Here is a 16,442-nt window from a genome sequence, read left to right as displayed (position 1 = left end):
CATGCAAAAGTGAGTTAAATATCTATAAACACAAACAAACGCATAATAGGATGACTAACATATATAGATACATGCAGGATTCAATGCCGAAGATAGAATGACTCAGATACCATCCAAGCTGCTTGCTGTCAGGGACTGGAGCAATAGACATGCAGGATATTTCAGCTCAGAGAATGAATGATATGTTTACCATCCAAGCTGCTTGCTGTCAGGGACTGGAGCAATAGACATGCAGGATATTTCAGCTCAGAGAATGAATGATATGTTTACCATCCAAGCTGCTTGCTGTCAGGGACTGGAGCAATAGACATGCAGGATATTTCAGCTCAGAGAATGAATGATATGTTTACCATCCAAGCTGCTTGCTGTTAGGGACTGGAGCAATAGACATGCAGGATATTTCAGCTCAGAGAATGAATGATATGTTTACCATCCAAGCTGCTTGCTGTCAGGGACTGGAGCAATAGACATGCAGGATATTTCAGCTCAGAGAATGAATGATATGTTTACCATCCAAGCTGCTTGCTGTCAGGGACTGGAGCAATAGACATGCAGGATATTTCAGCTCAGAGAATGAATGATATGTTTACCATCCAAGCTGCTTGCTGTCAGGGACTGGAGCAATAGACATGCAGGATATTTCAGCTCAGAGAATGAATGATATGTTTACCTGTATGAAGAGAGAAGAGATGCTTGATTATATTCTGCCATGTTATAACTGCCGAGTACTTAGAAAAAAAAGTACTTTGAATAAAAAATACACGAATAACAGTGCACGAATGCACCCCTGCACGAATGCATCCCCAAGCTACATCTACATTTATAGAAGGCTAGCCCTTAGATCTCTTTTTTTTTTTTTTTTTTTTTGTGTTAAAGCTCGTTAGCAATCAATCTAACTCAGTTGAGACAACAGGACACATTAAATGTAGTGATCAGATAAACAAATGTCCAGGTCTACATGGATCATAAAGCACTTTGAAACAGTTATGTGATCTCTCTGAGTAAGGACATGCAAAAGTGAGTTAAATATCTATAAACACAAACAAACGCATAATAGGATGACTAACATATATAGATACATGCAGGATTCAATGCCGAAGATAGAATGACTCAGATACCATCCAAGCTGCTTGCTGTCAGGGACTGGAGCAATAGACATGCAGGATATTTCAGCTGAGAATGAATGATATGTTTACCATCCAAGCTGCTTGCTGTCAGGGACTGGAGCAATAGACATGCAGGATATTTCAGCTCAGAGAATGAATGATATGTTTACCATCCAAGCTGCTTGCTGTCAGGGACTGGAGCAATAGACATGCAGGATATTTCAGCTCAGAGAATGAATGATATGTTTACCATCCAAGCTGCTTGCTGTCAGGGACTGGAGCAATAGACATGCAGGATATTTCAGCTCAGAGAATGAATGATATGTTTACCATCCAAGCTGCTTGCTGTCAGGGACTGGAGCAATAGACATGCAGGATATTTCAGCTCAGAGAATGAATAATATGTTTACCATCCAAGCTGCTTGCTGTCAGGGACTGGAGCAATAGACATGCAGGATATTTCAGCTCAGAGAATGAATGATATGTTTACCATCCAAGCTGCTTGCTGTCAGGGACTGGAGCAATAGACATGCAGGATATTTCAGCTCAGAGAATGAATGATATGTTTACCATCCAAGCTGCTTGCTGTCAGGGACTGGAGCAATAGACATGCAGGATATTTCAGCTCAGAGAATGAATGATATGTTTACCATCCAAGCTGCTTGCTGTCAGGGACTGGAGCAATAGACATGCAGGATATTTCAGCTCAGAGAATGAATGATATGTTTACCATCCAAGCTGCTTGCTGTCAGGGACTGGAGCAATAGACATGCAGGATATTTCAGCTCAGAGAATGAATGATATGTTTACCATCCAAGCTGCTTGCTGTCAGGGACTGGAGCAATAGACATGCAGGATATTTCAGCTCAGAGAATGAATGATATGTTTACCATCCAAGCTGCTTGCTGTCAGGGACTGGAGCAATAGACATGCAGGATATTTCAGCTCAGAGAATGAATGATATGTTTACCATCCAAGCTGCTTGCTGTCAGGGACTGGAGCAATAGACATGCAGGATATTTCAGCTCAGAGAATGAATGATATGTTTACCATCCAAGCTGCTTGCTGTCAGGGACTGGAGCAATAGACATGCAGGATATTTCAGCTCAGAGAATGAATGATATGTTTACCATCCAAGCTGCTTGCTGTCAGGGACTGGAGCAATAGACATGCAGGATATTTCAGCTCAGAGAATGAATGATATGTTTACCATCCAAGCTGCTTGCTGTCAGGGACTGGAGCAATAGACATGCAGGATATTTCAGCTCAGAGAATGAATGATATGTTTACCATCCAAGCTGCTTGCTGTCAGGGACTGGAGCAATAGACATGCAGGATATTTCAGCTCAGAGAATGAATGATATGTTTACCATCCAAGCTGCTTGCTGTCAGGGACTGGAGCAATAGACATGCAGGATATTTCAGCTCAGAGAATGAATGATATGTTTACCTGTATGAAGAGAGAAGAGATGCTTGATTATATTCTGCCATGTTATAACTGCCGAGTACTTAGAAAAAAAAGTACTTTGAATAAAAAATACACGAATAACAGTGCACGAATGCACCCCTGCACGAATGCATCCCCAAGCTACATCTACATTTATAGAAGGCTAGCCCTTAGATCTCTTTTTTTTTTTTTTTTTTTTTGTGTTAAAGCTCGTTAGCAATCAATCTAACTCAGTTGAGACAACAGGACACATTAAATGTAGTGATCAGATAAACAAATGTCCAGGTCTACATGGATCATAAAGCACTTTGAAACAGTTATGTGATCTCTCTGAGTAAGGACATGCAAAAGTGAGTTAAATATCTATAAACACAAACAAACGCATAATAGGATGACTAACATATATAGATACATGCAGGATTCAATGCCGAAGATAGAATGACTCAGATACCATCCAAGCTGCTTGCTGTCAGGGACTGGAGCAATAGACATGCAGGATATTTCAGCTCAGAGAATGAATGATATGTTTACCATCCAAGCTGCTTGCTGTCAGGGACTGGAGCAATAGACATGCAGGATATTTCAGCTCAGAGAATGAATGATATGTTTACCATCCAAGCTGCTTGCTGTCAGGGACTGGAGCAATAGACATGCAGGATATTTCAGCTCAGAGAATGAATGATATGTTTACCATCCAAGCTGCTTGCTGTCAGGGACTGGAGCAATAGACATGCAGGATATTTCAGCTCAGAGAATGAATGATATGTTTACCATCCAAGCTGCTTGCTGTCAGGGACTGGAGCAATAGACATGCAGGATATTTCAGCTCAGAGAATGAATGATATGTTTACCATCCAAGCTGCTTGCTGTCAGGGACTGGAGCAATAGACATGCAGGATATTTCAGCTCAGAGAATGAATGATATGTTTACCATCCAAGCTGCTTGCTGTCAGGGACTGGAGCAATAGACATGCAGGATATTTCAGCTCAGAGAATGAATGATATGTTTACCATCCAAGCTGCTTGCTGTCAGGGACTGGAGCAATAGACATGCAGGATATTTCAGCTCAGAGAATGAATGATATGTTTACCATCCAAGCTGCTTGCTGTCAGGGACTGGAGCAATAGACATGCAGGATATTTCAGCTCAGAGAATGAATGATATGTTTACCATCCAAGCTGCTTGCTGTCAGGGACTGGAGCAATAGACATGCAGGATATTTCAGCTCAGAGAATGAATGATATGTTTACCTGTATGAAGAGAGAAGAGATGCTTGATTATATTCCGCCATGTTATAACTGCCGAGTACTTAGAAAAAAAAGTACTTTGAATAAAAAATACACGAATAACAGTGCACGAATGCACCCCTGCACGAATGCATCCCCAAGCTACATCTACATTTATAGAAGGCTAGCCCTTAGATCTCTTTTTTTTTTTTTTTTTTTGTGTTAAAGCTCGTTAGCAATCAATCTAACTCAGTTGAGACAACAGGACACATTAAATGTAGTGATCAGATAAACAAATGTCCAGGTCTACATGGATCATAAAGCACTTTGAAACAGTTATGTGATCTCTCTGAGTAAGGACATGCAAAAGTGAGTTAAATATCTATAAACACAAACAAACGCATAATAGGATGACTAACATATATAGATACATGCAGGATTCAATGCCGAAGATAGAATGACTCAGATACCATCCAAGCTGCTTGCTGTCAGGGACTGGAGCAATAGACATGCAGGATATTTCAGCTCAGAGAATGAATGATATGTTTACCTGTATGAAGAGAGAAGAGATGCTTGATTATATTCTGCCATGTTATAACTGCCGAGTACTTAGAAAAAAAAGTACTTTGAATAAAAAATACACGAATAACAGTGCACGAATGCACCCCTGCACGAATGCATCCCCAAGCTACATCTACATTTATAGAAGGCTAGCCCTTAGATCTCTTTTTTTTTTTTTTTTTTTGTGTTAAAGCTCGTTAGCAATCAATCTAACTCAGTTGAGACAACAGGACACATTAAATGTAGTGATCAGATAAACAAATGTCCAGGTCTACATGGATCATAAAGCACTTTGAAACAGTTATGTGATCTCTCTGAGTAAGGACATGCAAAAGTGAGTTAAATATCTATAAACACAAACAAACGCATAATAGGATGACTAACATATATAGATACATGCAGGATTCAATGCCGAAGATAGAATGACTCAGATACCATCCAAGCTGCTTGCTGTCAGGGACTGGAGCAATAGACATGCAGGATATTTCAGCTCAGAGAATGAATGATATGTTTACCATCCAAGCTGCTTGCTGTCAGGGACTGGAGCAATAGACATGCAGGATATTTCAGCTCAGAGAATGAATGATATGTTTACCATCCAAGCTGCTTGCTGTCAGGGACTGGAGCAATAGACATGCAGGATATTTCAGCTCAGAGAATGAATGATATGTTTACCTGTATGAAGAGAGAAGAGATGCTTGATTATATTCTGCCATGTTATAACTGCCGAGTACTTAGAAAAAAAAGTACTTTGAATAAAAAATACACGAATAACAGTGCACGAATGCACCCCTGCACGAATGCATCCCCAAGCTACATCTACATTTATAGAAGGCTAGCCCTTAGATCTCTTTTTTTTTTTTTTTTTTGTGTTAAAGCTCGTTAGCAATCAATCTAACTCAGTTGAGACAACAGGACACATTAAATGTAGTGATCAGATAAACAAATGTCCAGGTCTACATGGATCATAAAGCACTTTGAAACAGTTATGTGATCTCTCTGAGTAAGGACATGCAAAAGTGAGTTAAATATCTATAAACACAAACAAACGCATAATAGGATGACTAACATATATAGATACATGCAGGATTCAATGCCGAAGATAGAATGACTCAGATACCATCCAAGCTGCTTGCTGTCAGGGACTGGAGCAATAGACATGCAGGATATTTCAGCTCAGAGAATGAATGATATGTTTACCATCCAAGCTGCTTGCTGTCAGGGACTGGAGCAATAGACATGCAGGATATTTCAGCTCAGAGAATGAATGATATGTTTACCATCCAAGCTGCTTGCTGTCAGGGACTGGAGCAATAGACATGCAGGATATTTCAGCTCAGAGAATGAATGATATGTTTACCTGTATGAAGAGAGAAGAGATGCTTGATTATATTCTGCCATGTTATAACTGCCGAGTACTTAGAAAAAAAAGTACTTTGAATAAAAAATACACGAATAACAGTGCACGAATGCACCCCTGCACGAATGCATCCCCAAGCTACATCTACATTTATAGAAGGCTAGCCCTTAGATCTCTTTTTTTTTTTTTTTTTTTGTGTTAAAGCTCGTTAGCAATCAATCTAACTCAGTTGAGACAACAGGACACATTAAATGTAGTGATCAGATAAACAAATGTCCAGGTCTACATGGATCATAAAGCACTTTGAAACAGTTATGTGATCTCTCTGAGTAAGGACATGCAAAAGTGAGTTAAATATCTATAAACACAAACAAACGCATAATAGGATGACTAACATATATAGATACATGCAGGATTCAATGCCGAAGATAGAATGACTCAGATACCATCCAAGCTGCTTGCTGTCAGGGACTGGAGCAATAGACATGCAGGATATTTCAGCTCAGAGAATGAATGATATGTTTACCATCCAAGCTGCTTGCTGTCAGGGACTGGAGCAATAGACATGCAGGATATTTCAGCTCAGAGAATGAATGATATGTTTACCATCCAAGCTGCTTGCTGTCAGGGACTGGAGCAATAGACATGCAGGATATTTCAGCTCAGAGAATGAATGATATGTTTACCATCCAAGCTGCTTGCTGTTAGGGACTGGAGCAATAGACATGCAGGATATTTCAGCTCAGAGAATGAATGATATGTTTACCATCCAAGCTGCTTGCTGTCAGGGACTGGAGCAATAGACATGCAGGATATTTCAGCTCAGAGAATGAATGATATGTTTACCATCCAAGCTGCTTGCTGTCAGGGACTGGAGCAATAGACATGCAGGATATTTCAGCTCAGAGAATGAATGATATGTTTACCATCCAAGCTGCTTGCTGTCAGGGACTGGAGCAATAGACATGCAGGATATTTCAGCTCAGAGAATGAATGATATGTTTACCTGTATGAAGAGAGAAGAGATGCTTGATTATATTCTGCCATGTTATAACTGCCGAGTACTTAGAAAAAAAAGTACTTTGAATAAAAAATACACGAATAACAGTGCACGAATGCACCCCTGCATGAATGCATCCCCAAGCTACATCTACATTTATAGAAGGCTAGCCCTTAGATCTCTTTTTTTTTTTTTTTTTTTTGTGTTAAAGCTCGTTAGCAATCAATCTAACTCAGTTGAGACAACAGGACACATTAAATGTAGTGATCAGATAAACAAATGTCCAGGTCTACATGGATCATAAAGCACTTTGAAACAGTTATGTGATCTCTCTGAGTAAGGACATGCAAAAGTGAGTTAAATATCTATAAACACAAACAAACGCATAATAGGATGACTAACATATATAGATACATGCAGGATTCAATGCCGAAGATAGAATGACTCAGATACCATCCAAGCTGCTTGCTGTCAGGGACTGGAGCAATAGACATGCAGGATATTTCAGCTCAGAGAATGAATGATATGTTTACCATCCAAGCTGCTTGCTGTCAGGGACTGGAGCAATAGACATGCAGGATATTTCAGCTCAGAGAATGAATGATATGTTTACCATCCAAGCTGCTTGCTGTCAGGGACTGGAGCAATAGACATGCAGGATATTTCAGCTCAGAGAATGAATGATATGTTTACCTGTATGAAGAGAGAAGAGATGCTTGATTATATTCTGCCATGTTATAACTGCCGAGTACTTAGAAAAAAAAGTACTTTGAATAAAAAATACACGAATAACAGTGCACGAATGCACCCCTGCACGAATGCATCCCCAAGCTACATCTACATTTATAGAAGGCTAGCCCTTAGATCTCTTTTTTTTTTTTTTTTTTTTTGTGTTAAAGCTCGTTAGCAATCAATCTAACTCAGTTGAGACAACAGGACACATTAAATGTAGTGATCAGATAAACAAATGTCCAGGTCTACATGGATCATAAAGCACTTTGAAACAGTTATGTGATCTCTCTGAGTAAGGACATGCAAAAGTGAGTTAAATATCTATAAACACAAACAAACGCATAATAGGATGACTAACATATATAGATACATGCAGGATTCAATGCCGAAGATAGAATGACTCAGATACCATCCAAGCTGCTTGCTGTCAGGGACTGGAGCAATAGACATGCAGGATATTTCAGCTGAGAATGAATGATATGTTTACCATCCAAGCTGCTTGCTGTCAGGGACTGGAGCAATAGACATGCAGGATATTTCAGCTCAGAGAATGAATGATATGTTTACCATCCAAGCTGCTTGCTGTCAGGGACTGGAGCAATAGACATGCAGGATATTTCAGCTCAGAGAATGAATGATATGTTTACCATCCAAGCTGCTTGCTGTCAGGGACTGGAGCAATAGACATGCAGGATATTTCAGCTCAGAGAATGAATGATATGTTTACCATCCAAGCTGCTTGCTGTCAGGGACTGGAGCAATAGACATGCAGGATATTTCAGCTCAGAGAATGAATAATATGTTTACCATCCAAGCTGCTTGCTGTCAGGGACTGGAGCAATAGACATGCAGGATATTTCAGCTCAGAGAATGAATGATATGTTTACCATCCAAGCTGCTTGCTGTCAGGGACTGGAGCAATAGACATGCAGGATATTTCAGCTCAGAGAATGAATGATATGTTTACCATCCAAGCTGCTTGCTGTCAGGGACTGGAGCAATAGACATGCAGGATATTTCAGCTCAGAGAATGAATGATATGTTTACCATCCAAGCTGCTTGCTGTCAGGGACTGGAGCAATAGACATGCAGGATATTTCAGCTCAGAGAATGAATGATATGTTTACCATCCAAGCTGCTTGCTGTCAGGGACTGGAGCAATAGACATGCAGGATATTTCAGCTCAGAGAATGAATGATATGTTTACCATCCAAGCTGCTTGCTGTCAGGGACTGGAGCAATAGACATGCAGGATATTTCAGCTCAGAGAATGAATGATATGTTTACCATCCAAGCTGCTTGCTGTCAGGGACTGGAGCAATAGACATGCAGGATATTTCAGCTCAGAGAATGAATGATATGTTTACCATCCAAGCTGCTTGCTGTCAGGGACTGGAGCAATAGACATGCAGGATATTTCAGCTCAGAGAATGAATGATATGTTTACCATCCAAGCTGCTTGCTGTCAGGGACTGGAGCAATAGACATGCAGGATATTTCAGCTCAGAGAATGAATGATATGTTTACCATCCAAGCTGCTTGCTGTCAGGGACTGGAGCAATAGACATGCAGGATATTTCAGCTCAGAGAATGAATGATATGTTTACCTGTATGAAGAGAGAAGAGATGCTTGATTATATTCTGCCATGTTATAACTGCCGAGTACTTAGAAAAAAAAGTACTTTGAATAAAAAATACACGAATAACAGTGCACGAATGCACCCCTGCACGAATGCATCCCCAAGCTACATCTACATTTATAGAAGGCTAGCCCTTAGATCTCTTTTTTTTTTTTTTTTTTTGTGTTAAAGCTCGTTAGCAATCAATCTAACTCAGTTGAGACAACAGGACACATTAAATGTAGTGATCAGATAAACAAATGTCCAGGTCTACATGGATCATAAAGCACTTTGAAACAGTTATGTGATCTCTCTGAGTAAGGACATGCAAAAGTGAGTTAAATATCTATAAACACAAACAAACGCATAATAGGATGACTAACATATATAGATACATGCAGGATTCAATGCCGAAGATAGAATGACTCAGATACCATCCAAGCTGCTTGCTGTCAGGGACTGGAGCAATAGACATGCAGGATATTTCAGCTCAGAGAATGAATGATATGTTTACCTGTATGAAGAGAGAAGAGATGCTTGATTATATTCTGCCATGTTATAACTGCCGAGTACTTAGAAAAAAAAGTACTTTGAATAAAAAATACACGAATAACAGTGCACGAATGCACCCCTGCACGAATGCATCCCCAAGCTACATCTACATTTATAGAAGGCTAGCCCTTAGATCTCTTTTTTTTTTTTTTTTTTTGTGTTAAAGCTCGTTAGCAATCAATCTAACTCAGTTGAGACAACAGGACACATTAAATGTAGTGATCAGATAAACAAATGTCCAGGTCTACATGGATCATAAAGCACTTTGAAACAGTTATGTGATCTCTCTGAGTAAGGACATGCAAAAGTGAGTTAAATATCTATAAACACAAACAAACGCATAATAGGATGACTAACATATATAGATACATGCAGGATTCAATGCCGAAGATAGAATGACTCAGATACCATCCAAGCTGCTTGCTGTCAGGGACTGGAGCAATAGACATGCAGGATATTTCAGCTCAGAGAATGAATGATATGTTTACCATCCAAGCTGCTTGCTGTCAGGGACTGGAGCAATAGACATGCAGGATATTTCAGCTCAGAGAATGAATGATATGTTTACCTGTATGAAGAGAGAAGAGATGCTTGATTATATTCTGCCATGTTATAACTGCCGAGTACTTAGAAAAAAAAGTACTTTGAATAAAAAATACACGAATAACAGTGCACGAATGCACCCCTGCACGAATGCATCCCCAAGCTACATCTACATTTATAGAAGGCTAGCCCTTAGATCTCTTTTTTTTTTTTTTTTTTTTGTGTTAAAGCTCGTTAGCAATCAATCTAACTCAGTTGAGACAACAGGACACATTAAATGTAGTGATCAGATAAACAAATGTCCAGGTCTACATGGATCATAAAGCACTTTGAAACAGTTATGTGATCTCTCTGAGTAAGGACATGCAAAAGTGAGTTAAATATCTATAAACACAAACAAACGCATAATAGGATGACTAACATATATAGATACATGCAGGATTCAATGCCGAAGATAGAATGACTCAGATACCATCCAAGCTGCTTGCTGTCAGGGACTGGAGCAATAGACATGCAGGATATTTCAGCTCAGAGAATGAATGATATGTTTACCTGTATGAAGAGAGAAGAGATGCTTGATTATATTCTGCCATGTTATAACTGCCGAGTACTTAGAAAAAAAAGTACTTTGAATAAAAAATACACGAATAACAGTGCACGAATGCACCCCTGCACGAATGCATCCCCAAGCTACATCTACATTTATAGAAGGCTAGCCCTTAGATCTCTTTTTTTTTTTTTTTTTTTGTGTTAAAGCTCGTTAGCAATCAATCTAACTCAGTTGAGACAACAGGACACATTAAATGTAGTGATCAGATAAACAAATGTCCAGGTCTACATGGATCATAAAGCACTTTGAAACAGTTATGTGATCTCTCTGAGTAAGGACATGCAAAAGTGAGTTAAATATCTATAAACACAAACAAACGCATAATAGGATGACTAACATATATAGATACATGCAGGATTCAATGCCGAAGATAGAATGACTCAGATACCATCCAAGCTGCTTGCTGTCAGGGACTGGAGCAATAGACATGCAGGATATTTCAGCTCAGAGAATGAATGATATGTTTACCATCCAAGCTGCTTGCTGTCAGGGACTGGAGCAATAGACATGCAGGATATTTCAGCTCAGAGAATGAATGATATGTTTACCATCCAAGCTGCTTGCTGTCAGGGACTGGAGCAATAGACATGCAGGATATTTCAGCTCAGAGAATGAATGATATGTTTACCTGTATGAAGAGAGAAGAGATGCTTGATTATATTCTGCCATGTTATAACTGCCGAGTACTTAGAAAAAAAAGTACTTTGAATAAAAAATACACGAATAACAGTGCACGAATGCACCCCTGCACGAATGCATCCCCAAGCTACATCTACATTTATAGAAGGCTAGCCCTTAGATCTCTTTTTTTTTTTTTTTTTTTTGTGTTAAAGCTCGTTAGCAATCAATCTAACTCAGTTGAGACAACAGGACACATTAAATGTAGTGATCAGATAAACAAATGTCCAGGTCTACATGGATCATAAAGCACTTTGAAACAGTTATGTGATCTCTCTGAGTAAGGACATGCAAAAGTGAGTTAAATATCTATAAACACAAACAAACGCATAATAGGATGACTAACATATATAGATACATGCAGGATTCAATGCCGAAGATAGAATGACTCAGATACCATCCAAGCTGCTTGCTGTCAGGGACTGGAGCAATAGACATGCAGGATATTTCAGCTCAGAGAATGAATGATATGTTTACCTGTATGAAGAGAGAAGAGATGCTTGATTATATTCTGCCATGTTATAACTGCCGAGTACTTAGAAAAAAAAGTACTTTGAATAAAAAATACACGAATAACAGTGCACGAATGCACCCCTGCACGAATGCATCCCCAAGCTACATCTACATTTATAGAAGGCTAGCCCTTAGATCTCTTTTTTTTTTTTTTTTTTTTTTTGTGTTAAAGCTCGTTAGCAATCAATCTAACTCAGTTGAGACAACAGGACACATTAAATGTAGTGATCAGATAAACAAATGTCCAGGTCTACATGGATCATAAAGCACTTTGAAACAGTTATGTGATCTCTCTGAGTAAGGACATGCAAAAGTGAGTTAAATATCTATAAACACAAACAAACGCATAATAGGATGACTAACATATATAGATACATGCAGGATTCAATGCCGAAGATAGAATGACTCAGATACCATCCAAGCTGCTTGCTGTCAGGGACTGGAGCAATAGACATGCAGGATATTTCAGCTCAGAGAATGAATGATATGTTTACCATCCAAGCTGCTTGCTGTCAGGGACTGGAGCAATAGACATGCAGGATATTTCAGCTCAGAGAATGAATGATATGTTTACCATCCAAGCTGCTTGCTGTCAGGGACTGGAGCAATAGACATGCAGGATATTTCAGCTCAGAGAATGAATGATATGTTTACCATCCAAGCTGCTTGCTGTCAGGGACTGGAGCAATAGACATGCAGGATATTTCAGCTCAGAGAATGAATGATATGTTTACCATCCAAGCTGCTTGCTGTCAGGGACTGGAGCAATAGACATGCAGGATATTTCAGCTCAGAGAATGAATGATATGTTTACCTCTATGAAGAGAGAAGAGATGCTTGATTATATTCTGCCATGTTATAACTGCCGAGTACTTAGAAAAAAAAGTACTTTGAATAAAAAATACACGAATAACAGTGCACGAATGCACCCCTGCACGAATGCATCCCCAAGCTACATCTACATTTATAGAAGGCTAGCCCTTAGATCTCTTTTTTTTTTTTTTTTTTTTGTGTTAAAGCTCGTTAGCAATCAATCTAACTCAGTTGAGACAACAGGACACATTAAATGTAGTGATCAGATAAACAAATGTCCAGGTCTACATGGATCATAAAGCACTTTGAAACAGTTATGTGATCTCTCTGAGTAAGGACATGCAAAAGTGAGTTAAATATCTATAAACACAAACAAACGCATAATAGGATGACTAACATATATAGATACATGCAGGATTCAATGCCGAAGATAGAATGACTCAGATACCATCCAAGCTGCTTGCTGTCAGGGACTGGAGCAATAGACATGCAGGATATTTCAGCTCAGAGAATGAATGATATGTTTACCATCCAAGCTGCTTGCTGTCAGGGACTGGAGCAATAGACATGCAGGATATTTCAGCTCAGAGAATGAATGATATGTTTACCATCCAAGCTGCTTGCTGTCAGGGACTGGAGCAATAGACATGCAGGATATTTCAGCTCAGAGAATGAATGATATGTTTACCTGTATGAAGAGAGAAGAGATGCTTGATTATATTCTGCCATGTTATAACTGCCGAGTACTTAGAAAAAAAAGTACTTTGAATAAAAAATACACGAATAACAGTGCACGAATGCACCCCTGCACGAATGCATCCCCAAGCTACATCTACATTTATAGAAGGCTAGCCCTTAGATCTCTTTTTTTTTTTTTTTTTTTTGTGTTAAAGCTCGTTAGCAATCAATCTAACTCAGTTGAGACAACAGGACACATTAAATGTAGTGATCAGATAAACAAATGTCCAGGTCTACATGGATCATAAAGCACTTTGAAACAGTTATGTGATCTCTCTGAGTAAGGACATGCAAAAGTGAGTTAAATATCTATAAACACAAACAAACGCATAATAGGATGACTAACATATATAGATACATGCAGGATTCAATGCCGAAGATAGAATGACTCAGATACCATCCAAGCTGCTTGCTGTCAGGGACTGGAGCAATAGACATGCAGGATATTTCAGCTCAGAGAATGAATGATATGTTTACCATCCAAGCTGCTTGCTGTCAGGGACTGGAGCAATAGACATGCAGGATATTTCAGCTCAGAGAATGAATGATATGTTTACCATCCAAGCTGCTTGCTGTCAGGGACTGGAGCAATAGACATGCAGGATATTTCAGCTCAGAGAATGAATGATATGTTTACCATCCAAGCTGCTTGCTGTCAGGGACTGGAGCAATAGACATGCAGGATATTTCAGCTCAGAGAATGAATGATATGTTTACCATCCAAGCTGCTTGCTGTCAGGGACTGGAGCAATAGACATGCAGGATATTTCAGCTCAGAGAATGAATGATATGTTTACCATCCAAGCTGCTTGCTGTCAGGGACTGGAGCAATAGACATGCAGGATATTTCAGCTCAGAGAATGAATGATATGTTTACCTGTATGAAGAGAGAAGAGATGCTTGATTATATTCTGCCATGTTATAACTGCCGAGTACTTAGAAAAAAAAGTACTTTGAATAAAAAATACACGAATAACAGTGCACGAATGCACCCCTGCACGAATGCATCCCCAAGCTACATCTACATTTATAGAAGGCTAGCCCTTAGATCTCTTTTTTTTTTTTTTTTTTTTGTGTTAAAGCTCGTTAGCAATCAATCTAACTCAGTTGAGACAACAGGACACATTAAATGTAGTGATCAGATAAACAAATGTCCAGGTCTACATGGATCATAAAGCACTTTGAAACAGTTATGTGATCTCTCTGAGTAAGGACATGCAAAAGTGAGTTAAATATCTATAAACACAAACAAACGCATAATAGGATGACTAACATATATAGATACATGCAGGATTCAATGCCGAAGATAGAATGACTCAGATACCATCCAAGCTGCTTGCTGTCAGGGACTGGAGCAATAGACATGCAGGATATTTCAGCTCAGAGAATGAATGATATGTTTACCATCCAAGCTGCTTGCTGTCAGGGACTGGAGCAATAGACATGCAGGATATTTCAGCTCAGAGAATGAATGATATGTTTACCATCCAAGCTGCTTGCTGTCAGGGACTGGAGCAATAGACATGCAGGATATTTCAGCTCAGAGAATGAATGATCTGTTTACCATTCAAGCTGCTTGCTGTCAGGGACTGGAGCAATAGACATGCAGGATATTTCAGCTCAGAGAATGAATGATATGTTTACCATCCAAGCTGCTTGCTGTCAGGGACTGGAGCAATAGACATGCAGGATATTTCAGCTCAGAGAATGAATGATATGTTTACCATCCAAGCTGCTTGCTGTCAGGGACTGGAGCAATAGACATGCAGGATATTTCAGCTCAGAGAATGAATGATATGTTTACCTGTATGAAGAGAGAAGAGATGCTTGATTATATTCTGCCATGTTATAACTGCCGAGTACTTAGAAAAAAAAGTACTTTGAATAAAAAATACACGAATAACAGTGCACGAATGCACCCCTGCACTCTTTTGCATGTGATGCAACTTTTGTGCATGTGGCAATTTTTCCGCGTGTGTAAGGTTTGCGTGTGGCGAGTTTTCCATGAGGTGTGTTTTGCACATGTGGCGAGTTTTGCGTGAGCCTAGTTTTGCGTGGCGAGTTTTGAGCGGCGACTTTTGTGTTTCGACTTTTATGTGGCGAGGTTGGTGTATGCGTGGTGAAATGTGTGCTGAGGGTGGTATATGTGTTCAAGCACGTGGTAGTGTGTGGCGCATTTTGTGTTTGTGTTCATATCCCTGTGTGTGGTGAGTATCCCATGTCGGGGCCCCACCTTAGCAACTGTACGGTATATACTCTTTGGCGCCATCGCTCTCACACTTTAAGTCCCCCTTGTTCACATCTGGCAGCTGTCAATTTGCCTCCAACACTTTTCCTTTCACTTTTTCCCCCATTATGTAGATAGGGGCAAAATGGTTTGGTGAATTGGAACGCGCGAAGTTAAAATTTCGCATCACAACATAGCCTATGACGCTCTCGGGGTCCAGACGTGTGACTGTGCAAAATTTTGTGGCTGTAGCTGCGACGGTGCAGATGGCAATCCTGGACATACACACACACACACACGCACACACATTCAGTTTTATATATTAGATTCCTCTTTAGTAATGTAAGAAGTGTCTTGGGTTAAATTTTGGGGGCTCTAGCTATTAAATTAAAAGGTTAAATCGTGGAAAAAATTGGCGTGGGCTCCCGCACAATTTTCTCCGCCAGAGTGATAAAACCAGTGACTGAGGGCAGCTATTAATAGCCTGGAGAGGGTCCATGGTTATTGCCCCCCCCCCCCGCTAAAAACATCTGCCCCCAGCCACCCCAGAAAAGGCACATCTGGAGGATGCACCTATTCTGGCACTTAGCCACTCTCTTCCCACTCCCGTGTAGCGGTGGGATATGGGGTAATGAAGGGTTAATGCCACCTTGCTATTGTAAGGTGACATTAAGTCAGATTAATAATGGAGAGACGTCAATAAGACACCTATCCAT

Source organism: Ranitomeya imitator, chromosome 2 (genome assembly GCF_032444005.1).
Source record: "Ranitomeya imitator isolate aRanImi1 chromosome 2, aRanImi1.pri, whole genome shotgun sequence".
Taxonomy (NCBI): Eukaryota; Metazoa; Chordata; class Amphibia; order Anura; family Dendrobatidae; genus Ranitomeya; species Ranitomeya imitator.
Note: the sequence above shows the minus strand (reverse complement) of the source record.